Raw genomic sequence first — 27076 nt, 5'->3', positions numbered from 1 at the left:
ATTACTAAGACGACATCGACGTGTATTATACAGCATGTCTGTAAAAGTTCTTCCAGGTGTATGCCGATGCGATATGCCGAGTCCAGGAGGTATAAGTTTGGCACTGGACCCCGATATCAGTTATCACGAACGTAATCATTCCACAAACCTACATTTTCTACGACATGGGGTCAAAATGAAATTTCAGTTGAGCAAAAATCGTCTGTGAGCTGAATTCGTGAGCTCAGACTCTGAAAATTTTGAATGAACGATATTTAGAGTCCGTAGATGTCTATTCTGGCAATAACTCTGCCCCTGCGGACTCGAAATGACTCCGAGGAAGAGGTTCTAATTTGGAACATTTTCAGAATCAGTGTAATTTTTCAAAGTCTGATGGTAAAAAAGCAGGATTTGCAAGATTTGCAAGACAGTTAGACAGAGACACCTTGAATTTTTGCCAAAAATGTTAGTCAGGCATATGACAATAGGAGTAATTGCACCCCCCCCCCCCCCCGCCGATCCTCCGGGACAACTTTTTTCTTAAAGGGGACATCCTAAGGAACATTTTAAAGCAAACTTGCCAAAAAAAAAGTTGGCCTTACTTACAAAATGGCGGCCATTTTGATTGACAGGTCAGCCAAAATCGCAGATTTTGCGTTTTAACATAGGACTTGCACGAACTTTTTCAAACTTTACAAAAGTAGATCGAAACATCATGCAAAAATTGGTCACCTGTCAAAATTTCAAGCTCTAAAGTGCGTTTTTCGATTTTTGGTGAATTTTTGAAAATCGAATTTAGGCCAAACATGAGGGAAAAACTCAAAATTTTACCAAATTGATCAAGAAAGCTGAAATTTGGGATAAACCCTAATTTCGACATGCCAAATCGATTGGAAATGGTTTCAACCCGTTTTGAGCAGTTGTGGAGCTTCCGGCAGATTTTTGAAACTCGAAATTCCCACAAAATTCCATCAAATTGGAGTTGTAAAGCTGAAATTTATTCTAAAAACTAATTTCAATACGCTACGAAGTACTGCAGGTGAATTTCAAGTCGTTTTGGATCCTCCAGCGACTTTTTGAAAATTCCTGAAGCCTCCAGCAGATTTTTGAAACTTTAAATTTTCACAAAATTTCATCAAATGGAGATGGAAAGTTGAAATTTACTTTACACTCCGATTTTAACACCGTCTGAAGACGACTTCAAGTGGGTTCAAGTAATTTTAGGACCTCCAGCGACTTTCATTGAAAATTACTGGAGGCTCCAGCAGATTTTTGAATCTTTAAATTTTCACAAAATTTCATCAAATGGAGATGAAAAGCTGAAATGTACTCTACACTCCAATTTTAACACCCTCTAAAGACGACTTTAGGTGGGTTCAAGTCATTTTAGGGCCTCCAGAGACTTTTTTGAAAATTACTGGAGCCTCCAGTAGATTTTTGAAATTTGAAATTTCCCCAACATTAATTTATCAAATGGAGTTGGCAAGCTGAAATTTACTTCGCAGACTAAGTACATGGTGGTTTCAAAATATGGTTTTGAAGATTCCAGCTACTTTTATAGGAAATTTCAATTTTCCAAAAAAAACGTCATACAACCTTTCAAAAAGTTGCTGGATGCTCCAAAACGACTTGAAATTCACCTGCAGTACTTCGTAGCGTATTGAAATTAGTTTTTAGAATAAATTTTAGCTTTAGAACTCCAATTTGATGGAATTTTGTGGGAATTTCGAGATTCAAAAATCTGCTGGAGGCTCCAGAACTGCTCAAAACGGGTTGAAACCGTTTCCAATCGATTTGGCATGTCGAAAATAGGGTATATCCCAAATTTCAGCTTTCTTGATCGATTTGGTAAAATTTTGATTTTTTCCCGCATGTTTGGCCTAAATTCGATTTTCAAAAATTCACCAAAAATCGAAAAACGCACTTTAGAGCTTGAAATTTTGACAGGTGACCAATTTTTGCATGATGTTTCGATCTACTTTTGTAAAGTTTGAAAAAGTTCGTGCAAGTCCTATGTTAAAACGCAAAATCTGCGATTTCGGCTGACCTGTCAATCAAAATGGCCGCCATTTTGTAAGTAAGGCCAACTTTTTTTTCTCAAGTTTGCTTTAAAATGTTCCTTAGGATGTCCCCTTTAAGAAAAAAGTTGTCCCGGAGGATCGGCGGGGGGTGCAATTACTCCTATTGTCATATGCCGGACTATGTGGAAATGTGTTCTCGAGCCATGCATTACATGATGTAGGAGGGGGTGAGGAAGTGGCTTCATGGGATAGGTAAAGTTTTGAGTGTGTCGAAAATTGATGATTTTGAATTTTGGCGATCGAAGTGAGAATATTTTGCAGTTTCAAGAAAAAAAAAAGTATTTTTTACAAAAAAGTGAGACTTTTGGAGAATTTATGGAAAAGAACGACAATGTTTGGCAATTTGCTAAAAATCCAGAATTTTTGAAAAATATTAGATACATATTTATACAGAATGTAAGACTTACAATTTTAGCAAAAAGCAAAAACTTGGAGAATTATTGGCAAAAAAGTGATACTTTTTGGCAGAAAAGCTAGACTTTTTGATTTTGGGTAATTTTTGGAAATAAAGTGAAAATCTGTATTGCGCAAATTTAGGTGTGCTGAAAAGCGAAAATTTGACAATTTTCACTAAAAGTTGTTATAAAGTTGAATTTTTTGCAATTTTTGGCATAAACCGAGATTTTTTTAATTTTTTTCTTTTTAAATCACAATTCATTGAAATCTTTGCTAAAAAAAGTAGTGTTTTTTTGATTTTAAACAAAAATTTGATAATTTTTGGAAATTATTGGCAAAAAAATTACATTTCTTCGAAATTATTTTTCAAAAGCCAGGCTGTATTGCAGTTTTTAGGTGAAAAAAGAATTTTTGGTATGGGGGGGGGGATTTTAGGTAAAATGAAGAGAATTTTCAATCGCTAAAGTTGGAATTTTGGCAATTTTGATTTTAAAAAATTTGTTGATTTTCGAAATAAACGAGTTTTTAAAACAATATTTTCGCAGAAATGGGGGGGGGGGGAGACAGGTGGGTAGATGGAGGTACGCGTCAAAATCTATTCGAATCAATATTTTTCAATTTCCAAAAAAAATCAAGAAAAATTCAAAATTTTGAAAGAAAAATCAGATAAAAAATTTAAAAGTTTGTTTAAAAAGCGAAAAAATGGAGAATAGCAGAACTTTTTATGCAATTTTGCAAGAACATGACGTTTTTTCGCGATTTTTGGAAGAGGAGTGAGAGGGCGAATAGTCGAAATTTGAGTCAATATTTTTTGTTTTTTAAAGACCTAGAAAAAAAATGAACAGAAATTCAAAATTTTGTAAGAAAAAGCGAGCATTTTTTCAATTTCGACGAAAAAATCAGTCTATCTTGCCATTTTCAAATTGTTTTAAATGTTTTGAGAGAGGAGGTTCATGGTACATGTATTTGAGTCAAAATTTCCTCGTTAGTAAAAATTACGTAGAAAGAAATCAAAAAAAATTGATTGGAAAAAAAATGAAAAAGACTGGGCTTTTATTGCAGTTTTGGTAAAAAAAGTGGAATTAATTTTCTATCATTTTTGGCAAAGTAAAGCAGAATTTTTATGCAGGTTTGGTCAAAAAACAGGACTTGGATCGAGAAATTTTTCGAAGAGTTGGGTCAACGGTTCTCTTATCCTAGCAAATTTTGGAAATTAAAACCAGATTCTGTTGCAGTTTTTAGGTGAAAAAACGAAATTTTTTGGTGTTTTTTTGGGGCAAGGGAAAGGGGGGGGGTAATTTTTGTTAATCAACAATACTTTTCAATTGCTAAAAAGTTAGATTTTTTGCAATTTTGGTTTAAAAAAACAACAAATTTTTGCTTTTTCGAAAAAAGGAGAATTTCTTAGACATTTTTTCATACCTATGTTTAAATTTCGCCGAAATGAGGAAGGGGATAGGTGGGTAGGTGGAGGTATGCGTCAAAATCAATTCGAGTAAATATTTTTCAATTTTCAAAAAAAAAAATCAAAAATTCAAAATTTTGAAAAAATGAAAAAAATGGAAAATAGCAAACTTCTTTTGCAATCTTGCAAAATCAGGAGACTTTCTCGCAATTTTAAGGAAACTTTGACAAAAAAAGCAGGACTCTTTATAATAAGAAATTTTCATTTTTCGAATGTTTCAGTTTTGAAGGGGAGTGGGAGTGAGAAGGAGGCGATAATAGGTCGAAATTAGAGTCGATATTTTGCAATTTTAAAAGAAAATCAACAAAAACTCCACATTTTAAAAGAAAAAAGCGAGATTTTTCTGCAATTTTGGCGAAAAAATTAGTCTTCCTTGGTGGATTTGACTTTTTGGATTTTTTAATTTTGAAAAATGTTGGTGAAAAAACCACTTTTGAGGTGTCACTCTCAAAATCGGTTCAAATGTGGATAAACTCGTTAAACAGGTCCAGTATAATACACAACTCGATTTTTAGCTGCCCACCTTCATATTCACGCCTTCTGGAGCAAATTGAAAATTCTGGAGAAATTGAAAAATCGCGCTAGAGGTTCTAGAACGACCGGAAATGGTGAAATTTGGATTTGGGGGGTTGGTTACGAACAAAATACAGCGATTCGCGCAAATTTCAAGAATTTCCACGCAAATGGGAAAATTTTGACTTTTTGGATTTTTTAATTTTGAAAAATGTTGGTCAAAAAACCACTTTTGAGGTGTCATTCTCAAAATCGGCTCAAATGTGAATAAACTCGTTAAGCAGGTCGAGTGTAATACACAACTCGATTTTTAGCTGCCCAACTTTATATTGACGCCTTCTGGAGCAAATTCAAAATTCTGGAGAAATTGAAAAATCGCGCTGGAGGCTCCAGAACGGCTGGAAATGGTGAAATTGGGATTTGGGTAAATAATAATATTAGTTTATGGACTTATTTTGACCATTTTTACTAATCAAGTACGTACTTTTTTTTAAAAAAGCATAAATCGCCAAAAACAGTCAATTTTGAATTTTCAAAAGTTCGCCAAAAATCGAAAAATGAACTTGGGCAGCTGAAAATTTGGTTTTGGTGGTTGACTATGCTCTTTCCAAAAATCGCGGTCCCGTTCAAATCGTAGTGTGCAACCTCAAGAGGTTCCCTTGTAAGTCAATTTTGTTCCATGTTCAGAGAGACGAGACTCGAAAAAACTCGACAAAAATACAAAATTTTCTCAAAGAAAAAGAAAGCGAATACAACAGAAAACATTGCAAATTTATCAGAGAAAGTGGAGAAAGGCGATATGATACCTTTTTTTTTGTTTTTTTCTGTCAATTCAACGAAAAACAGGACTTTTTTTTGGCAATTTTGTGAGAAAAATGGGGCTTTCTGCGAGAAGAAATCAACTCTGTGATCTAATCGCGAATGGTACTTGTAATCGTGCAGTGCTTTTAAGAATTTCGTAACGATACTGCGACCAAGTAGATACAAATTATGTCTCCACACAGGATCAAACGATCGTATAAAATAAAGACTCGAATGATTACCCGTCTGATATGCAGGTAGCTGACGAAATTAAATGTATACGTAGACGTACTCGTACTTACGAAAAACTTCAACTTACATGAAGGTACTTAGGTAGAGTGACACGACATGCGCGTAGGCATGTACAAGTAACCTAACCTAATACACATGTAAATACGTACATATGTACTTACAATTCGGCGGTAAATTACATAAATTTAATTTTAATTGTAATGTAATCGCGAAATCGGTTGCTTCATTGCTTTCATTTCAATATTCAAATTATAATCGGGGGACTCTTATTTCGTGCAATTATCGTATCAAGTTATTCTCTCGCTCAATCGCTCGCTGCGGGTAGTATCGGATTTTATGTACGTACAAGTACATTTTGAAGTTATCAAATTCGCTTGGTTTATATAGTTTTTCTGTTTTAAACGAGTCGAGCGGCTATGGTATATGGCAAAGACCAATAAACAGCCCAATTTCATAACGTCTTCTTATCGATCATCCTCGAAGATGGCTTACAACAAAATCTTACGATATAAAGACATTTTTACAATCTGGTTTCGCGTGATTTGGAGTAATTGGCGTGATTCAATCTGCACACTGTGTCACATGTTCTCGTTGACTACGTCGAATAATGTTCCATAATCAAGGTAATTAATCGCGGTTCAACGGTAACTATAACAGCAGCGCTACGATAACGAGACATAGTGGTGACGACACGTACTCGGGTGACACATGCTTGAAAAAAAAAACAAGTTGACACGAAAAATTCTTCAAATTTCCATCTGCACGAAACGATGTGGATGCACAACTAGGTACGCTAGAAACAAAAATCTTGATGAGAAAGAGAAGGAGGAGGAGGAGGAGGAGAACACTTTGAAAATTCTGAATGAAAAAATTATTTTCATCTACCAACCAATCCGTAAAACAAGAGTTCTTCAAGCTACTTATTGCTGCCATTGATTATCGACGACTTTATCAATCCATTTCGAGGTTTACCTACTTGAGGAGGAGCTCAAAACCGTGACCTACTCCTTGAGCTATTTACTTCAGCTCCAGCGTCAGCGTCGTCGTCGTCGTTGCTGGCGCAATTAAAAACCTACGACGACGAATGACATGAAGAAAGAAAAAACGCGGCGCGGAGGATTTGAGGAAGAGAAAAAACTAGTCCGATATGTATAATTTGTTCAGAGCTGTGAATTCAAAGGGGCAGGCAGGCACTACCTGTACCTATATGCAGCCAGACGACGATGAAGAGGCTTGAAGACCTTCTAGTGGCACATGGTTACACTCTGCATACGATCGACCTTACCGTTAGTGCTGAGAAGAAGAAAAAAAAGTACGCATCAATCACGCTTTGTCATTTTTAAACTGGTAGGCCTACAAAATCGCAGTGCAGCGTCAGCATCAACAGCCTAATAGCTAATTTGTACTAAGTGTGTACTTCTCTCACGTGTATCCCTAACCTTATCCACCGCTCCTCCACGCCGCTTCAGCTGTACTGTATGTAGGCTGACCACACGTGATAGTGAGTTACGCAAGCGATGCCGCCAGGCACCTTTACCTATAGGAATTTTGTCCGAGTAAACTAGTATTTCCTCCTTGGCTTCGACTCACACCACACCACGAAAAAGCATACAAATCTGGCGATTATACAGCACGTCCAACGAGTTCTTCCTACTGTTGCACCGCGATATAACTTTTCGATACAAGATACACAAATATGTAGGTACAGGAAAATGGTGCGATCCCAAAAGACTGCAGTGGCGCGAAATATTGATCCGTACGGTTTCAATCGTATTCACAGGGTGCTCAGAAAGTCACACAATTTCTCATCTGCACACACATTTTTGTACTTGACTAGTTCGTTCGGTGGCTCTCTCATCACTCGCTGGCTATTTCAACAATTTTTTCGTTCTGAGGTCCAAAATATGCCCCTCACAAAAGAGACCGAAGAAATCGAGGACGGCTCAACAAAACTATTTCCAGCAATCGAATTTGAAGACCGAATTGAGAATGGGCTATGAACGAAATTTCACTTTCTTCTGTGCGGAATTTTGGAATAAAAAGCGAACTTTTTACGCAGCTGTATATTATAACTAAAAATAAAAACATCTCGGGTATTTTGGCAAAAAAGCAAAAGTTTTTCCTAATCAATTTTAGTAAAAATTACAACTACTGTTTGTACATTTAGGTAAAAGTTTAATCAAAAATGTCTTTCTGACGAGGACCTGTTTCGACGATTGTAGCAAAAAATGTGACTATTTTATACTTTGAAAAAAAAATTGAGAATTTTGCCAAAAAAAGAAACTTTTAGACAATTTTGAAAGAAACCCAGAATTTTATAGTAATTTTGGCAAAAAACAGTATTTTTTGGCAGGAACCTCTTGAGGTGTCACACTCCGATTTGAACGGGACCGCGATTTTTGGAAAGAGCATAGTCTAAAACCCCCAAAACCAAATTTTCAGCTGCCCAAGTTCATTTTTTGATTTTTGGCGAATTTTTGAAAATTCAAAATTATTGACTGTTTTTGGCGATTTATGTTTTTTTTTAAAGTACGTACTTGATCAATAAAAATGGTCAAAATAAGTCCCAAAACTAATATTAATTACCCAAATGCAAATTTCACCATTTCCAGACATTCTGGAGCCTCCAGCGCGATTTTTCAATTTCTCCAGAATTTTAAATTTGCTCCAGAAGGCGTAAATATGAAGTTGGGCAGCTAAAAATCGAGTTGTATATTACACTCGACCTGCTTAACGAGTTTATCCACATTTGAGCCGATTTTAAGAGTGACACCTCAGAAGTGAAGTGGCTTTTTTTGACCAGCTTTCTTCGAAATTATAAAATCCAAAAAATTTGTGTGGAAATTTTCGAAATTCACACGAATCGCTGTATTTTGTCCAAAACTACCCTCTCCCCCCATCCAAATTTCACAATTTCCAGTCATTCTGGTGCCTCCAGCGCGATTTTTCTATTTCTCTCCAGAATTTTGAATTTGCTTCAGAAGGCGTGAATAGGACAAGCATAAAATTTTTTAAACCGTACAAAGTAGATCGAAAGAGCAGGCAAAAATTCATCATCTGTCAAAATTTCAAGTTAAGTGTCAAAGTGTCTGTTTCGGTTTTTGGTGAATTTTCAAAAATCAAATTTTGGCCAAAATGTGAGAAAAATTCAAAATTTTACCAAATTGACCTAGAAAGCTGAAATTTGGGATATACCCTATTTTCGACTTGCCAATGCGATTAGAAACTGTTTCAAACCGTTTTGAGCAGTTCTGGAGTCTCCAGCAGATTTTTGAAACTCGAAATTCTCACGAAATTTCATCAAACGGAGTTGGAAAGCCGAAGTTAATTCTGCAAACTAATTTCAATACGCTATGAAGTCGTCTGCGGATGAATTTCAAGTGGTTTTGGAGCTTCCAGCGATTTTTTTTTTAAATTCTGGAGCCTCCAGTAGATTTTTGAAACTTGAAATTTCTCCAAATTTACCTGCATTCGACTTCATAGCGTATTGAAATTAGTTTGCAGAGTTAACTTCGGCTTTCCAACTCCATTTGATGACATTTTATGAGAATTTCGAGTTTCAAAAATCTGCTGGAAGCTCCAGAACTGCTCAAAATGGTTTGAAACAGTTTCCAATCGATTTGGCAGGTCAAAAATAGCGAATATCCCAAATTTCAGCTTTTTAGGTCAATTTGGTAAAATTTTGATTTTTTTCTCACAGCACTTGAAATTTTGACAGGTGATGAATTTTTGCCTACTCTTTCGATCTACTTGAACCGTTGAACGGTTCACAAATTTTTATGCTAGTCCTATACTGGTAAGCAAAACCTGCCATTTCTGTTGACCTGTCAATCAAAATGTCCGCCATTTTGTAAATGGGGCATTTTTTTTTGAGGACAAGGGCTAGAAATGTTCCTTAGCACTCCCCTTTTAAGAAAAACTTGTCCCGGAAGATCTGCAGGGGGTGCAAGTGATCCTTATGCGGGCTCCCCGACTATTGTGCAAATTTGGCAGAAATAGCAGGATTTTATTAGCAAATTTGGCAAAAGACCAGTTTTTTGAAAAAAAGAGGAATTTTTAAACTGATAAGGCGAAAATAAAGTGCCTTTTTCGATTTTTGTTGAATTTTCAAAAATCAAATTTTGGCCAAAATGTGAGAAAAAATCAAAATTTTACCGAATTGATCTGGGAAACCGGTAATTTGGGATATACCCTATTTTCGACATGCCAAATCGATTGGAAACTGTTTCAAACCGTTTTGAGCAGTTCTGAAGCCTCCAGCAGATTTTTGAAACTCGAAATTCTCACAAAATTTCATCAAATGGAGTTGGAAAGCCAAAATTAATTCTGCAAACTAATTTCAATACGCTATGAAGTCGACTGCAGGTAAATTTCAAGTCGTTTTGGAGCCTCCAGTAATTTGAGAATTACTGGGGACTCCAGTAAATTTTTGAAACTTGAAATTTCCTCAAAATTTCACCAAATGGGGTTATAGCAAGACAAAATTTACTCTTCAAATTAATTTCAATACAATAATATGAAGTCGACTGCACGGTGGTTTCAAGTGGTTTTGAAGGTTCAAGCTACTTTTTGGAAATTTCAATTCTGCTATAAATGCCATGAAACTTTTCAAAAAGTCACTGGAGGCTCCCAAATTACTTAAACCCACCTGAAGACGTTTTCAGAGGGTGAAATTGTAGTGCATAGTTAATTTCAGCATTCCATCTCCATTTTGAGGAAATTTTGGGTAAATTTCAAGTTTCAAAAATTTGCTGGTGGCTCCAAAACGACTTGAAATTTATCTGCAGTCGACTTCATAGCGTATTGAAATTAGTTTGCAGAATCAACTTCGGCTTTCCAACTCCATTTGATGAAAATTTGTGGGAATTTCGAGTTTCAAAAATCCGCTGGAGGCTCCAGAACTGTTCAAGACGGTTTGAAACAGTTTCCAACCGATTTGGCATGTCGAAAATAGGATATATATCAAATTTCAGCTTTCTTGGTCAATGTGGTAAAATTTTGATTTTTCCCTCATTTTTTTGTGCTCAAATTTGATTTTCAAAAATTCACCAAAAATCGAAAAAAGCACTTTAGCACTTGAAATTTTGGCAGGTGATGAATTTTTGCCTGCTCTTTCGATCTATCTTTGTACGGTTTAAAAAATTATATGCTAGTCCCATGTTGGAACGCAAAATCTGCGATTTCGGCTGACCTGTCAATCAAAATGGCGGTAGGGCCACTTTTTGTCGGAGGACAAGGGCTAGAAATGTTCCTTAGGAGTCCCCCTTTAATAAAAAAGTTGTCCCGGAGGATCGGCAGGGGGGTGTAAGTGATCCTTATGCGGGCCCCCCGACTAATACCTAGCTTTAAATGTACAAAACAAGTGCATCAAAAGACAAAAGAGGAGAAAAAAGCTGCAGCTGGTGCTGGAATGTTACGTGATCATTAGGTACAGTTTGGTGCAGTAAAAGGGATAGTACATACAAATAGGTAACTCGATTGCATCGCAAACGCAAACGCAAACCAACGAAAGAACGATCGAGGATAAATAATCTGACTGACACGCGTTAATTCTTTAATTAATAGTTCTTTTGTACGAGATGCAAGTAATCGCCGTTTATTATTTTACATCTACATAGGTAACTTTGACCTAATACCCTATTATAATAATAATGGACACTACATTGCACTGCACTCTCGTAAGGTATAATACGCTCGTAGTCATACGAGTACATTGTTATTGTACGAGTAGGTAGGTACGATTAAAGTATCTGTTACCTCTACCCGTACAGGTACCTATATTACGTAACCAGAAAGAGAAGAAAAGTTGATAAATAAAATGAAAAGAAACGTAAACAGCAGACGAAACGATAACCTAATGACGATAGAATTCAACAATGGTGGCAGATTTACATCCGAATGGAACACGCTGTGCGATCAGCATCAGCGGCGATGATGATGGCGATGATGGCGATGATGGTGATGGTGATACACAGACATACATAGTTGTTGGTGCGCTGCGAAGCGTTGCGATATAGGCGATAGTTATACTCGTAGGTATAGGTATACCTTTACCTATATGCAGCTTCTTTCGACGCGGAAGTTGATATGCTCGTACGAAAGCGATCACGCCACGCGGCCATTCTCTTTTCCTTCCGAGACGAGATGAAGTAACATCGACGAGCAGCGATTATCATTCGCGCGTAATAAATCCCAAGTACGTGGTACTTGTACGTAGGCACAGCAGGCTGGTAGATTGGATGGAGAGGTATACCTGCCTGCGAATCTTTTGCGCGCCAGAAGGATCTTCCACAACGATGACCTTGACCAAGAGCTATCTCAGGATTTTGGTATTCTTCGCACGACCATTTACCCTTGAAATGTGTTGACAAATTGCACAGCATTATGACAACGCGACTCTTCGCACTTTGAAAATAGCTAATTTAATTGTGCTGTACAGCCTACGCGCGTTCGATATTAACAACGGTTTATATTCAAACCAGGCAAATTAACAATTTCGGGGAAAAATCGAACATTTGATGCGTGGCACGTCTATCGTGCGAGTCGACAAGTCATTTCCGAGAGGCACCTTGCTCGAAGTGAAGGAGTACCTATACTTTTTGACAGAATAAGAAATCAAATAAGCCTACCCGCGAGCCTTCTTGAACAAATTACTACGGATCATTTTGGGAGCCAGTCTAATGCGGGAATGCAAAGCAGAAATTTGATCAGTGTCCGCGTTTCAAGTTTATGAAAATATTCCCGGAACAGGTCTTCGAAAGCTGGCTTATGTAACCCTCTCGCAAAAAACCACCGTTCTGTTCGTCTGCAGTTGCTGCAGTTTCCAATCGCAGCAAGAACTTGGAGGAATTGGAGGCTATGAAGTCGACTGCAGGTGAATTTCAAGTCGTTCTGGAGCCTCCAGTGAAATTTTGAAACTGGAAATTTCCTCAAAATTGAGATGGAAAGCTGAAATTAACTATGCACTCCAATTTCACCCTCTGAAGACGTCTTCAGGTGGGTTCAAGTAATTTTGGAGCCTCCAGTGACTTTTTGAAAGGTTTCATGGCATTTATAGCATAATTGAAATTTCCAAAAAGTAGCTGGAACCTTCAAAACTACTTGAAACCACCATGCAGTCGACTTCATATTATTGTATTGAAATTACTTTGCAGAGTAAATTTCGGCTTGCTAACTCCATGTGGTGAAATTTTGAGGAAATTTCAAGTTTCAAAAATCTACTGGAGGCTCCAGTAATTTTCAAAAAATCGCTGGAGGCTTCAAAACGACTTGAACCCACCTGAAGTCGTCTTTAGAGGATGTTAAAATTGGAGTGCATAGTTAATTTCAGCTTTCCATCTCCATTTTGAGAAAATTTTGAGGGAATTTCAAGTTTCAATAGAGTATTGAAATTAGTTTGCAGAATTAATTTGGGCTTTTCAACTCCATTTGATGAAATTTTGTGAGAATTTCGAGTTTCAAAAATCTGCTGGAGGCTCCAGAACTGCTCAAAACGGTTTGAAATAGCATTCCAATCGATTTGGCAGTTCAAAAATTGAGTATACCCCAAATTTCAGCTTTCCAGGTCAATTTGGTAAAATTTTGATGTTTTCTCACATTTGATTTTTGAAAATTTATCAAAAATCGAAAAAGGCACTTTAGCATTGGCAGGTGATGAATTTTTACCTGCTCTTTCGATCTACATTATTTTGTGCGGTTTGAAAATTTTTATGCTAGTCCTATGTTGGAACGCAAAATCTGTGATTTCGGCTGACCTGTCAATCAAAATAGCCAAAATTGGAAATTCAAAGAGGATTGGGGTTTCCGTTTCCTTCTATGTTGTCCTGTTTTTTCCAAAATTTCCAAATAAAAATCCTAATTTTCTAAAAGTCTCGTTTTCTGCCTAGACTGCCATAAAAAGTTCATCCTTTGCATGTCGTTCAAATTTTAATTTTCAATCGCCTCCCTCCCCCCCATCCTAGTTCAGAGTATCTAACATGTAGTGAAACTAGTGAAGTTGATGAAAAAGTAGTGATTATTGACCGAAAAGTAGTGAAAATTTGAAAAATATAATTTCAACTTTGGATACCTACCTCTGGAAACCTTTTCTTTTATCTACTTGGCTTGTGAATTTTCCAGAAATTTTGCCCTCAGCCCTCGTTTTGCTCGGCCATCATTTTTTCCCCTTCAGATTACTTTGGGTGTACTTTGAAAATGAGGCTTTTGACTCAGATTTCAAAAATTCAAAAATAGTCACGAAAAAACTGATGTTTGTTTCAAGAAAACATTTTTGTTTTACTTTTCGAATCCCACATTTTCCAAAGTTACAGCCTCACTGGTCTCAAGTCGATTTTATTTTCCGTTCCAGAATTTGAATTTTTGAAAAATCACTGTTCCATTTTGAAAAATGTCAGATGTGAAAAAATGAACTTATCGCATCAGAAATTATCTTAAATAATTTTTTTGAATTGATAACATTCGAGAGCTTTTGTTCTCGCTTTGCTCGAGCTTATGATTTTTCTTTTCTAAAATTATTTGAAAATGATGTCTAAATTAAAAAAATGCCGAGAACTAGTGAAATCTACTTTTCGCGTGTTTTGAGTATTCGATAAACGAATTTTCAAAAACTTTTCCCTCCGCTTCGCCGATGCCAATTTTTCTTTTCTCGTTCAAAATCGAAAACAAAAAAATAATTTTCAAATTTGAAACATGCCAATGCCTACAAAATCAACTTTGACATCAAAAATAAGTTTGTCGAGTTGGGTATTTGTTTTTTGAATTTGTATAAATTCTGGAGGGCTGTTTCCCTCGTTTTGTTCGTCGCATCGTTCTCCAAATTTTCACAAAATTTCGTCAAATGGAGTTGAAAAGCTGTTTATTCTGCAAACTAATTTCAATACGCTACGAAGTCGACTGCTGGTGGATTTCAAGTCGTTTTGGAGCCTCCAGCGACTTTTTGAAAGGTCGTATGGCGTTTTTTGGAAAATTGAAATTTCCGAAAAGTAGCTGGGAGCTTCAAAATCATTTGAAACCACCATGTAGTAGACTTCGTAAATCGTATTGAAATTAGTTTGCGAAGTAAATTCCAGCTTGCCACCTCCATTTGGTAAAATGGTGCGGGAATTTCAAGTTTCAAAAATCTACTAAAGACTCCAGTAATTCTCAAAAAGTCGCTGGAGGCTCCAAAATGACTTGAACCCACCTGAATTCGTCTTCAGAGAGTGTTAAAAATTGAAATACAGAGTAAATTTCAGCTTTCCATCTCCATTAATTGACGAAATTTTGTGAAAATTTTAAGTTTCTAAAATCTGCTGGAGGCTCCAGGAATTTTCAAAATGTTGCTGGACGCTCCAAAACGAATTGAAATTCCCCTGTAGTCGACTTTGTAGCGTATTGAAATTAGTTTGCAGAATAAATTTCAGCTTTCCAACTCCATTTTGATGAAATTTTGTGGGAATTTCGAGTTTCAAAAATCTGCTGGAGGCTCCAGAACTGCTCAAAACGGTTTGAAACCGGTTCCAATCGATTTGTCCTGTCAAATATAGGGTATATCCCAAATTTCAGCTTTCTCGGTCAATTTGGTAAAATTTTGTTTTTTTCCCTCATTTTTGGCCAAATTTGATTTTCAAAAATTCACCAAAAATCGAAAAACGCACTTTAGCACTTGAAATTTTGACTGGTGATAAATTTTTGCTTGATCTTTCGATCTACGTTTGTACGGTTTGAAAAATGTTGTGCAAGTCCTATGTTAGAACGCAAAATCTGCGATTTCGGCTGACCTGTCAATCAAAATGGCCGCCATTTTGTAAGTAGGGCCACCGGGGCCACCTTTTTTTTGAGTACAAGGGCTAGAAATGTTCCTTAGGACTCCCCCTTCAAGAAAAAAGTTGTCCCGGAGGATCGACGAGGGGGGGTGCAATAGATCCTTAAGCGGGCTCCCCGACTATATATGCATGTCGTTCTATTTTAAAATTTCAACTCTCCCCCTCCCTCCCCCCTCCTCCATCACAGTTGATATTTGAAGGTTCTGGAAAAGTGGAAAACTGGTGGTAAGAGCCAAGGAACATCATTTTCTTGAAAAGAGTGGACACTATGTTGAAAAAGTCCTGAGAATTTTAAAATTTTAAGCTTTCGTCGTTTTCAGCTTTCAGAGTTCATTTCATTCGATACGTATTCGTCAGGTGTGATTGTTCGACCATTACACGATTTTTCCCTTGTGAATTCAACTCGTAATTGAATGTGGTGCTGCCCTTGCCTCTCTGCCCCTCGCCCCATCACCGGAAATTCCCTTCAGATTTAAAGCGATTCGACTCATCGATGTAATAATTGAAGTAGAAAGGTCAACTTTTCATAATGTCTTTGAGATTTGCGCGCAAATTTCAAGTCCGCCTCCCATTCAAGTTTAGAAATAATGAATTCGAATGCCTATAAGAAGATCATCCGGTATACCAAATCTGCATAATTACCTATCTCTCTGCATTTCCGAATCTTTCGCATGGTTACCTATGGTATAGTATGGTATGGTTTGGTTGTTAATTGTGGTGTTATACTCGTAATGTATTATCGAATACCTCATCGCGTTCGTTGTGGCGGCTCGTTTATGAATTTCTCAAGCTTCGGCGGCGATGGCGATGATGACGACGACGACCACCGCCGATGAGGACGAGTTCTATTTCACTTTCTATTCGAAGTGTAGGTAAGCGAGCAGCTATAGAGCGAGCATCGGCTTATGGTAGCCGTAGCCGAGACTGCCGAGGAGCGTGGTAAATTAAATACCGGCTAAAAAAATAAAAGAGAGAAATAAAAAAGGAGAAAAAAACACGCATTCGTACGAGGAACGCGTATACACATATAGCAGGACCTATACTTATCTATCAACCCATTCTGGAGCTGAATATCGTATCCGATCGTCGGTTCGGTTGGTTACGCGGTGCAGTGGCGAAAACAACAAGAAACAGGAGGGAAAAAACGTTAACAACTTTATCAACTACCTATAGTACCTATAGGTACTTTCTCCGATAGCGATTCGCGTTCGTCTATTTTTGTTTGGGGAATCGAATCCTACTCGTAGTATAGGTACTTACAGGTATCTCGTACGATACCTTGCTAGCTATGTAGGTAGATGGTTAATAGTAGGTAAGGTAGTTGGTAGTCGTACTACTAACTAGGCAAAGAGGCAGATATGTATAACTGCAATATCCGACTGAATTATGGAAGAAGAAGCGGATGAGACGGGACGGGAAGGGAAGGGACGAACCGGTAACGCAATAGTGGTAATATGCGATTATCGAATATCGTTCTCTCTTTCGTTCACTCTCTTTCTGTTTGTCGTCTCTCTGTCCATGTAGGTCAATTCGTTGTTGCCGTTTCATTCTGATATAATTCTTTCGTTTTTAATTATTATTAAGTGCGCGGTGCGTGAATTCACGACGCGTGAATGGAATTAACGATTGTAGCGCACGTGGTCACTATACCTTCATCGTCTTCGTAGTCGTCGTCGTCGTCGTCGTTGTGGTCTGGTAACCATTGAAGATTGGATTTGGATTACCTGTACAGTGTACACGTACCTACCTGTCTAAACGAAAGTGATGTCTCTTTATATAGACCTAAGTATGCTGAAGAAGAAGAAGAATCAAAATTGTCCTGGCATCCTGTGGAAGTGGCCGCAGTTTCGCTGACATATGGCATTGTGGATTCTCTATGTACTTAGACTTACAGTAGTATATCGGTATCGGAGATTTCCACACTAGTGTCAGCACCCTTGGGCCTTGGGGGCACGATGAGTGTAAAATAAACAGTTCGGATGACTCGGTTGCGTAATGTAGGTGTACTTTTGGCGATGTTCTGCTTGGTTGTTTGACGATATCGCGAAATCCAGTCGTATATAAGTAGCTAATGTGAAAGATGAAAAAGGTGAAGATCGTGTGTCACATTTTGGACAGGACACCGGTATCTTTCGTACACGATACGCGATATACCTTACCTACCATTACCTTTACCTATACCAATGCGACATCGTGTCAGTAGTTACACGTACCTACAGGTTGCTTGTATCGCGAAAAAATACGTTACAAGGTGAACTGGAAGAGCCTGACGAACTAGATGTTAATAAAATTGCATATCTTTCGATTTCAAGGCAACGTATTGTAGCGTTCATAAGAGTTTCTACAGTTTTCTGATCCTTTGGTTTGGAGAAAACTGCCCAGACTCGATGAAAAAGGTAGTGAAAAAAATGAAAAAATTCACAAATACATACGTTCATTTGTATGTTTTTTTTTTAAAAATAATTTTGATTGATATTAAAAAAGTAAGATAGTCATGTACCAATTTTCTTCCAATTTCAATTTTTTTGAAAATTTTCTTGTGAAAAATTTGACTTTGTTAATTTTTTGGAAAGGGGTCGAATGGAGAGCTTTCTGAAAATTTAATTGAAAAAAGGTAGTGAAAAAGTAGTGGTTTAGAAAAAAAATCCGTTACCAGATACCATGATCAACTTATAGTAATTTTCAGTTATCAAGTATTGGAGGGGAGAGAGGTCAATTTGACAAATTTTATGACACATTTTGCAGTTTTGACAAATCATCATTCAATTTTGAGAATTTCAGATTAATTCTTAGTATTTTTCAATAATCTAAGCATTATTTCATATTATAATGTGTTGATTGATCAATTATTTTATAACTAACTAATCCACCTTAATTTTTCTTTGTTTCAGGTGAGTCCAGTTTCCTTCCTACAATGATAGAATACTGTGAACTCGCATATGATAATTATTAGTAAGTAATTTTATAATACTTATGAGAAAAGTTATGTACTACATAAGTCACTTCTACACCTGTGACCTTTAATTTCAAAGACAATTTGAGAAAAAATTCTGAAATCACAGAATTTGAAAATCAGTTGAAATAATTGTCCATCGGGTGTTTGAATTAAGGTGATCTAATTTTTTGAATACGAATTTGAAAACATGCTTACCTGGATCAAATTTTGGTGTTCACACAGGAGTGGTTTTGATTTTTAACTTGCAACAATGCTAGCGAGAAGAATCGAGAGCCATGCGGAACCAATAATATTGGAATGCCAAAATGGATTTCGAAAGGGAAGATCATGCATAGATGGGGTATATGCAACAAAGCTGCTGATGGAGAAGAGATGAGAATATAACCTAGAGACCCACATGTGCTTTGTTGATCTGGAGAAGGTGCATGATCGAGTACGAAGGAAGAAGTTGTTTGAAATCCTGAGGAAAATCAAAGTGAATGAACAAATAGTATGCCTAATTGAAGAAATATACACGGATAATGTAATAAGAGTAAGATCTGGAAACATGTTGGAAGCAAAGAAGATAGGAAGAGGAGTAAGACAGGAATGCCCAATGTCATGTAGTCTGTTCAACATCTACTTTGATGACATGATTAAATAATGGCTGAAAACAAAGCCAAAAGGGCTAGACATCAACAACACCCATGTCAATACCCTGCTGTTTGCTGATGATCAGGTGGTCTTTGCTGACAACGAAGATGACTTGCAGAGAGCAATGTACAACCTTCAGAAAGTAGCTGATAAGTACGGAATGAGAATCTCATCGTCAAAAACAAACGTGGTGGCCTTCGAGGGGAAAGATCCAATACGCAGTAAAATCGTTGTAAATGGACTGCCAGTGGAACAAGTTAAAAGCTTTAAATATCTCGGATGTGAGCTGTCATATGAAGGAGAAGTTGATGCACAACTTAAGATCAGTAAATTCCCGAGAGTAAGCGGAGCTATAAACCGAGCCATACCTCCAAGAAAAGTCAGAGCCACAACTCGAATAAGAATCTACAATACGCTGGCAAGACCAACGCTGCTATATGGAAGTGAAACATGGACAATGAGAAAGGATATAAAAAGTAGAGTAACCGCAGCGGAAATGAGATTCATGCGAGCCAAAGCATGATATACTAGACGAGATGGGAAAAGGAACAAAGACATCCTGAAGGAGCTGGGAGCAGAGCCAATCATTAGACGAATGAAAGATTACAGAAAGAAATGGTGAAAACACGTTGACAGAATGCCTGATGAACGGTCCCCTCAAATAGTCAAAGAATACACTCCAACTGGCAAGAGGAGCAGAGGAAGACCAAAGAAAAGACTTGATGATGCATTGGCAAGCAATTCTTCTACATTTTCCCAGATGGGCTGAACAGTTCACCAGGTCAAAGTTCAATGATGATGATGATGATGAATTTTTGAAAAATTGACCAAATAGACCGAGAGAGCTGAAATTTAGAGTATGCTCTGTTTTCATTTTGCAACCCTCTGAATTGATTACAAAAAGGGTTTTGAACCATTTTTGAGTGGTAGTTCTGGAGTATCTATACACTATTGCAAATTTTTGAAAATTGAAATTTTCACATTTTACCCAATTATTGAGTTTTTGAAATTGAATTTAGCCAGTACCCCAGTTTTAATCTTTGGGTATATTTTGGAAATGTCAGATTTTCTAAAAACTGTCAAAATCAACTTGAGTGTCACTTTTTTTCAAAATTCAGAGTATTTAACAGGTAGTGAAAGTAGTGAAAGAGTAGTGATTTAAAAAATGGGTAATGAGGGTAGTGAAAAAGTAGTGAATTTGGTCAAAAGGTATGGTGAAGAAATTAAAAAAATCAAACAGGCAACAAGAACCTTCAAATCAGAGCTGTGGGACCAAAACAATTTCAGGATTGGATTTCAGTCCCAGGTTTGAAATTTTTTCATTTCGGGATTGGATTGGATTGGATTGGATTGGATTGGATTGGATTAGATTGGATTGGTTTTGGGATTTGTTCTTCTAAATTTTCATTTTGTTTTCGGGATTCGTGTTGGGTTTGAAAGAATTGTTTCGGGTTCAGGATTTCCATTTTAACCAATTTTTAGCCCAAATTGACCAATGGACCCTGCAAGGGTTTCAAAAATGGGAGTTTTTGATGTGGAAAATCTAATGGTGTAATTAGTTTAACGTTTTAAATGCACATTTTGCTTAGTTTGTCTAGTAATTTTTATTATAATCTGAATGATTGACAATAAATCATGTAAGGTGCACCGGGGCAAGTCAGAATGATTTTTCGCAATTTCAACTTTGACCAGCTGTTACTCCCCTTCTAATGAACCAATATGGATCAAATTTATTATGTAGGTTCCCATAAGGGTTCTTAAACTATGGTGAAAATTTGAGCGCGATTGACACAGTAGCTTTCGCTCAGTGGAATAAAATATAAACTGTTCTGACTTTCCCCAATTGGGGGAAGTCAGAACAGGCTAAACTTTACAGATGCGTAGATCACAAACGGAGCGTCCTAGAAAAATTGCTCAGTAACAAAATTGTAGAGAATTTAATTCTCTTTGAGATCACTCTCATCAGATTTTCACTAGGACGCACGGTTCGTCCGCTATATGCGAAAAACTAAGAAATAGAAAGTCTGTATTTTAGAACAAATTTAAAACAAGTTCAAAACAACAACAAAATACAATTGAACCAAAGACATCTAAAATTAAACTGAATCGCGAAAATTTTTATGCCGTGATGAAGTAGGGGTAGTACCCTCAAGTCACCTTTAGTGGCACTTTGCGAGATATAAACCTCTAGGTGCTAGAGCAAGTTTTCTAACTTACCCCAAATTCCAACTTCCCCCGGTGCACCTTAAAATGACCATTTATCGAAATAAAATTGCAGAAAGACAGGGGAAAATTGAAATCTCAAAACTGAAACAATTTTGTTTTGGTTCTGGAATTGTTTCTTGTTCAAAATTATATCGCTTCCAGGATTTTTTTGGTTTTGTGGTTGGTTTCAGGATTGGATTTGAATCTGGATTTTATTCGGTTCCAGTTTTGGGATTGTTTTGGTCCCACAGCTCTGCTTCAAATTATTGAAAAAATTGATTGAAAGAAATACTTTGTGTTTTTATATACTTACTAATTTTCTTTCAATTTCATTTTCCTGTGAAAAATATGACTCAAATTTTTTTGTATGTTGGTTAGTTGCCATTCACAATTAGGCTGCAGCGCTACCAAGGGCAACTGGGTTACCATTTCTGTTTCCCTCAGCCTGAAGTTGGATATTTTATGAAGTAGGTCTAGTGTCTACATACCTAATTACCTATGAGGAAATGGTAGTCTATGTCTATTTTTTTCTACATCGAGTTGATGCTCTGTTTTTTAATGTATTATTTTTCAATTTTTTATGTTACAGATGATTTTATGATAGAAATGCAAATTGTTTTGATGTTTGAAAGCACTCCAACACTACAGTGCAAATTCAGTAGAAAGAGATGGCAACTGTATGAAGGTAGCAGAAATTTTGGAATCATCTTGAAAGTTTGGACATCTCATCCTGCTGGTAAGTTTTATTAGGCCTACACTTCTTTAAATTCAGGTGTGTCTCAAATACAGCACAAAGCTCTTGTTCAGTCTTAATGTGCTTATAATTTATATCGCATATTGGTTTCAAGACAAATGTGTGCATTCACATTTTGTTATTGTTTCTAATCAGTTTTTTCATAGTGATTTTAAGAGAATTAATTTTTGTTGATTCAAGTTCATATTTTTATCATGCTGATTTTGAATTGTCATTGTCAGTGTCACTTCTCCTCTACTCCTCTGTAGGAGATTGCATGCATCATATTTGCGCATATTAGTCTCGTTGTTACTGTATGTGATGGTATGTTTCTTGGTTATGTTATGAAACATAAGTTTGCTGGTGATTCAGTTCTGCTATTCTTGCCAAGACTGTTTTAATGGTAACAAAATGTTTTCTTGAGATCCTTAGTTGCCTTCAGTAATGAAACACCATTTATCAAAGACTACTTATGGCCTGTGTTTTACAAGAATGCATAGAACTGTCTATACGATATATATATATAGCAGTATATAATCCATTGTTCTAAGGTGCAGGTTCATTGTTTGATTTCCAAGCACTCTATCTACTCTATGCCACTGAACTCTATACTCTTACACTGGAACGCTTACGCTGCATATGGTCCAATGTTAAACTACCCGGTCGAGCAAGTTAGAAAGAGATAGCTATATGAATAGAAGTTGTTATCCTTGTCTAGCGCGTTGCGTATTCATTTCATTCATACAGTAGCGTGATTTTTTTTGTTTTTTTTTTTTAAATTTTTGCAACTTTTTGCTGATTTTTTTTATTTTATACAATTATTAATATTTCAAGATGAAATTGAGACATCGGCGATCCTAGGAATTCAGAAAATTGCTTTTAAAAAATGAATTATTTACAAAAGTGAACAAGGTATTTCAAGTTGAAATTATGTTTCGTAACAGAACTTTAAGACTTTTTTATAATGACTCTAACTTTTCACGTTTTTTTTTCACGGTAAAAATTGATTTCATATATTACAACGGAGACATTTATAGACATTTATGTAATGGTAAAAAAAATTTCAAAGTGCTTATGCAGCTGTGTAGGGAAGGTACTTGGACAAGTGACTAAAAAAGGAAAACAGGTACACGATTGAAAATTTTTGAAGAATAAAAATAAAATATATCCGTATTATCCGTTATCTTATCACAGATAGATAAATGAAGGAGTTGAAAAATCTGAGTTCATTTTTTCCCCTCAAAACTTGATTTAAATTACTAAATTAGGTTCAACCTCAACCTATTTGATAAATGAATTGGAAAATGAACAACTTCTGGAGTTCTGGATTTAAAATTTTCGATTTCATTCAATTTTAAAAATGTATTTGTGCATTCTTTGTCTTGTGCAGCTCTTGAATGAGTTTGAGTTTGAGGCTTATTGAGTGATAAATTCTTCAAAAATTTTCAATCATGTACCTGTTTTCCTTTTTTAGTCACTTTTTCATGTATCTAGCCTACACAACTGACAACACAGCTGCATAATAGGTAATTTCGTTTATTTATTATAATGTAGTACATAAATATATATAGAATATTGCTGGAAAATTTAAATTATTCAATATTCACTTAAATATTTTTCTAATTTGAATTAAGTATTTCAATTTCCAGATCATGAGTTTTTAAATTTTATTGAATAAGTACTGCTACAAATTATAATATTTCAACTTGAAGTATCTGGTACACTTTTGTAAATAATTCATTTTTTAAAAGCAATTTTCTCAATTCCTACGATCGCCGATGTCTTAAAAGTGATCTTGAACATCAATACTCGTATAAAATAAAAAAATTCTACAAAAAATTGCAAAAATTAAAACAAAAAACAAAAAAAAAATCACGCTACTGTACGGATGAAATGAATACGCAATACTTACCAACGCGCTAGACAAGGACAAGAACGTCTTAACATATATCTATCTCTTTCTAACGCGCTCGATCGGGTCACGTGGTATCGTAAGCGTTCCAGTGTAAGAGTATAGAGTTCAGTGCTCTATGCAAGTTGTTAAATGCAGTTCTAGTCGTGTTAATTTGTGTATTAAAATTTTAAAGATCCATTCTATTGTCATTTATTACAGCATTGTCATTTATTACAGCTCCTATGTAATGCTCAATTTTCTATTTCTTGGGAGCCAATCTTAATAATTATCACTTGTTTTATTGTCATTTGCCTGTATTTAATTTCATTCTGTATTAATATCAGGCTGTGTTTAATATTCGGTCAAATCATTTTCTGCATCACTCCTCTTCTGTCTTGGCAGTTATTATCTTGTTTGCAATTTGCATAACTTATTTATTTATTTCTTCACCATTAATTTTCAGCCTCATGTTTTCAATTCACTATTCTATTCTTGTGATCCAATCTTAATTATCATTATTTTATTGTCTATATATTAAAATTCTGCTTTGTGTATTTGGTCAACTGTTTTTCTGCATCTGTTCCTGTCTAGTCTAGGCAATTATTACCTTATCAGTAAGTAATAACTAATGTTATTTTTTCCCAATCTCTTTTACCCCTGCATTTTCAATTCACACTTCCTTAATGACACCTTCAGTATACAATGTATACATATTATATTGAAGAGTCTTGGTGAGAGAAGTCATCTATCTATATCACACTTCTCTCTCTATACTGCATTAGGTCTCAAATAACCTGATTCAGTCTTTGTAATTGTGGTTTGATTCCAGTATGAGTTCTGAGTATTTGCAGGTCTTGGTTGTTGGTTATTGATGTTGTATTTTTTTAGATCATTGTGTTTGAATAGAGGCATTGTATTTGTTTTTCTGCAGATTGCCAAACAATCTTACTACAAACATCATTCCATCACTTGTCATCACCAGAGATCACCACAGGCACCGCATTAGCAGCAGCAGCAGCAACATCCTCATCGAGTTTGAGCACTGGGCCAGTTGTAGTAACCTTCTTAATCGTCATTGTTCATCGCTGCTATTTCGTTTACCTATCTATTATGATATTTCCCATCGTCGCCGCATCAATCAGCTCCGCAAGATACCAGCACTGCATCAGATTCACTCTGTTCATCATCTGAATTTCGCAGTCTGAATTGTAATCTTCATCATTTCATCTGGGATCAGCATTGGTGTTGGAAACAAGGTAGGTGATGATCTTTTGCAATCCCCCCTCTCCCCTCAAGAATCTTTGTTCAATATTTTTGCTTGTGCAATCTTATGTGGTACCTGATCATTGTGCCTATTTAAATACAGCCAGCTTTTACTTTTCGACCTCATGGCTCAAATGCAACACATGTTGGCTGGTTACTGCTAATTGATTCATTTTTTTCATTCCTGACCTGGATAATATGGAGTAGTACATAATTATGATTATTGAAGAGTGAGGTATGTTTTATAGAGGTTTAGTTTAGCGGTAGCATGAACTGATTGAATTTGCTAGTTTAATCACAGCCATATTCCATATTACGAGTTGCAGATCAAAACAAACTTTTTTTCAAAGGAGAGATGTTTGAATGTAGCGCTGGTGGAGAGTTTATTTGTATGCAGATAGAGATGTTTTGAGGTGCGCTGGTGGTGAGTGTTGTATAGGGGATGCAGTTGTGGCCGGTCTTGTTAAGTTCTGTCCCATGCTCGCCTGTTAAGCATCAACCCACAACTGTACATTTTCCATTGCGATTTTTTGAAAATTTATCTTCTGTTAGCTTCTAGGTTAAGAAAACGCATCCGCGGGTACGGGCTCTCGCCCAAGGATCCGTCAGGTCGGGGGCCTGCTCGGTGGGCCGCGCTGGCAGAAAACTGTACGGAGTCCAGGGGCCGATGATATTCGTTGAATTGAGGGAAACCTGGCCTCACTCCAACGAGGGGTAGTCGTAATAGGCTGGTACAGGAAGTAACGTTTGCGTTTCCGTCTAGCGGTTATAGTCTGACTGTTTCTGCGACCTTAGTTCCGGTTTATCAAAGATGGAGCAGGGATGGTTAATGTTACCCTCAGAATCGTGATATTGGCCATTCTTGCCGTCGAGGATGACCTGCCTCGGTTGGTTCATCAGATCTGCCTGCGAACCAACCGCACGCACGGTAAGTGGTGCACTCTAGGTTTTGCATACACTTGCTTGCGTGAAATGTGAGTTGAGTTTTTTTGAGAGAAATTTGAAATTTCAAAAGGCTGACCTGGTTTTGTTGCTTCGGTCAACTTGCCAGGCAGGTGAGCGTGTGTGAAAAGGTGTATGGTGATCTGGATTGCGTTTTAGCGATATTTGGCTGCGAATAAACTTGCAAATTTTTCTGTCGTGATTCATGTAGTAAGTAAGTACATAAAACATTGGAAGATTTGAAAAATAAGGAGAATTTGTTGGAAACATCTATTTCTTTAGTTAGGGTCATTTTTCACAAAGGTAGGTGATAATTATTCATACAATTATATCGAAGAGTTATAGTTTTCAATCCCCCCCCCCGGGGGGCCCGCTAGTAATCCTCTTCACACGATTGCTCATAAGTTCATTTTTTTATGTTTATGATAATATTTGTAAGATGTGAAAGCTAATTTACATCGTGTCTTTTACGTATGTATTTGTGAAATTATTATTTTCAAGTACATGTTAATTTTCATTCCCCTCCTTCCCTTATTCGTGTGACCCCTCAGGACAATAATCTTGTATTTTTTAAGATTGTTAATTGTTTAATTTTTACACTTGTTTTTATTTATTATTAAAAAAATAATCGATGTTAAAATTGTTGCTTCTATTACTGATATTGTAAGTTGATTATATTTTCATTTTTTCTATCTATTTGTTTGTATTTTTTGTGCTTTTTTTGATTTTTGATTTTTTTTTGTATGTAGGTAGGTATCATGTTAATTTTCAATTTTTCATGTTTTTATGATGTTTTCATTGTTTTTGTAAGCTTATTTTGTGAATTGTGATCGATATTGTACATATCATTGAGCATGCAACTTTTGATTTGATTAGTTAGATGTGTGGTTGTGTTGTGTTTCATTTATTAATATCAGTTATATTATATCAACGATAGTCGATAGAAAAAGCATAATGATGATGAGAATTGAAAAGTCGACTCGGATGATTATACCTTTTGAAAGCCAAATTGAATGAGATTCTTACTTATTTCCACAATAATTTTTGAAAAGTGATACCTACTTGATACTAGAATTAGCCTCTAGAAATATTATTTTTTTTAAATCAAGGAAGCCATGCCTGCAGAAGCACGCGATAGACCACCTCTAAAACAGTATTAC

General features: G+C 36.3%; 1 long non-coding RNA gene across 4 annotated transcripts in view; it reads left to right on the top strand.

Moving 5' to 3' along the window:
- LOC135838056 (uncharacterized) overlaps positions 1-26817 on the top strand; it is a 104974-nt gene extending 78157 nt beyond the window's left edge. For 3 of the 4 annotated variants that reach the window (XR_010557305.1, XR_010557302.1, XR_010557304.1), the window contains exons 11-13: positions 21463-21551; positions 21674-21820; positions 24643-26817. This is a non-coding gene — a long non-coding RNA (uncharacterized LOC135838056). The remainder of the gene's footprint in view (positions 1-21462; positions 21552-21673; positions 21821-24642) is intronic. The other variant, XR_010557303.1, reaches the window with a different exon arrangement.
- Positions 26818-27076: the final 259 nt, after the last annotated feature.

The sequence above is a fragment of the Planococcus citri genome, chromosome 2 (assembly GCF_950023065.1).
Source record: "Planococcus citri chromosome 2, ihPlaCitr1.1, whole genome shotgun sequence".
NCBI classification, from domain to species: Eukaryota; Metazoa; Arthropoda; class Insecta; order Hemiptera; family Pseudococcidae; genus Planococcus; species Planococcus citri.
This window is presented reverse-complemented; position numbering and strand designations above follow the sequence as displayed.